The sequence below is a fragment of the Arachis ipaensis genome, chromosome B06 (assembly GCF_000816755.2).
Source record: "Arachis ipaensis cultivar K30076 chromosome B06, Araip1.1, whole genome shotgun sequence".
NCBI classification, from domain to species: domain Eukaryota; kingdom Viridiplantae; phylum Streptophyta; class Magnoliopsida; order Fabales; family Fabaceae; genus Arachis; species Arachis ipaensis.
In genome coordinates, this window is record NC_029790.2 from 129,114,420 (window position 1) to 129,116,082 (window position 1,663).

General features: G+C 30.8%; 1 protein-coding gene across 1 annotated transcript in view; it reads left to right on the top strand.

The window, feature by feature from the left end:
* LOC107605153 (probable UDP-3-O-acyl-N-acetylglucosamine deacetylase 2) overlaps window positions 1-341 on the top strand; it is a gene marked incomplete in the record, with an annotated part of 4,313 nt that extends 3,972 nt beyond the window's left edge. Inside the window, 1 exon segment of the mRNA XM_016306925.2 lies at window positions 15-341.

Below are 1,663 nucleotides of genomic sequence, written 5' to 3' on the forward strand. Positions count from 1 at the left end.
GAGCTTCTGTGCAGCCAAGGTCGCCCCATGAAGATATGCTGAAAGGAAGATGTTATATAAGTTTCTGTAACGTAACACACGCAAGTAACTTGTATTTTTTCCAAATTGAGTTGCGGGGAAGCAAATGGAGTTGAAGACATCCTAGCTGGGAAGGCACATGGCCTCCCTCTGGGAATGCATGTTTTTTATAGGGAAACAATTCACGTGATCAGGCTTTGAGTAATTACCAAATCAGTACCTAAGTTTTTAAAATTGGATACTTTCGTCTCTCAAATTTTAAAATACACAAAACAGTTGCCAACATTTATTTTCGTTAGACAATATAGTTCTCCTCTATTAGTCGGTACACATTGCTGTTAACTATGAGTTGGACAACTCAGTTTCCAAGAGTAAAGTACAAAACAATTCTCAAAACTTTAAAATATCTCAATATGAAATATTTTAAAAATTTTAAAAGTTCCTCTGAATGTTTTTAATATTTTTAAAAAGTCAAATTTTTATAACATTTTTATTAATCAGAATAATAAAATATTAATAAAAAATATATAATAAATAAAGAATACAAAAAATAATAATATATATTAAAAATATTTTTATTTATTAACCAAAAATATCATAAGAAATAATTGTTGAGGTTTATCAAGATTTGGGTCTGAAAGTGAGGTCTAGACTCCTTCTGATGCAGCGTGAGGTGGGAAGTGGTACAAGCATCCGACTTGTGCTGGTGTCGAGATGCTGCCATCCGAGTTTCTTGTGTATATTTATAGTAGAGTAGATAATCACCTTTTAGAGTGGTTCCACTTCGATAACCGCTCCCTTTATCTTGAGAGTTTGTTGAGATCTATCTTTTACATGAGATATGGATAATAGAAGATATTTAAGAGAGGTAGTTGCTTATTTAAATAAACAAGGTCGGACTATCCGTGTCGTGTCCGAGCTCAAGAGGTCGGGTGAGTAGAAGAAGCTATCTTTTTTGGGTAGGTCTTTATCTTTATTAGATCTGACTTTATATTTTTGGGTCAAGATATAAACAGGAATAATTAAATATTATGTTTGATTAAAAATTTTAATTTATTGGAGTCATATAGAATAGAATGGGATGTAAAACTTTAAAATGAGGATAGAATTAGAATTGAGATATTCTCAATTTGCGAATTGCATAGAATTATAGTTTATGGTTTAAATCCTACCTATGGTCAGCACTAGCAGTGACGATATTGTGCGCATCATTTAATTGAGTTACTAATTATAGTTAATTTCATTTACAAATTATTTTTAAAAAATAGTTTAAAAAAATTCGAGGGACCCACAAGGCATTGACGTGAATAATATTTAGTGGTATCTGCAGAAGCTAACGCTTGCTCTCGGAGGAGGGAAACATTTCTCCGCACGCAATAATGTCTTAAAACATATATTACTCAGTGGAAACATGTATTACTAAGTGGAGTAATGACGTAATCTCCTAATTATTTTTTGAAAGAAAATAAGAGGTATATACTCCTAATAATAGGTTTAAAGATTCTCTTAATACAATATTTAGCCCAAACTTACATCAATCGTAATTTACACTATCTAAACTTAATTAATGTATATAATATTTTGGGATAAGATTGTTTTTCAGACACATTAATGATCATTTTTCATATTTCTATTCATTGACATT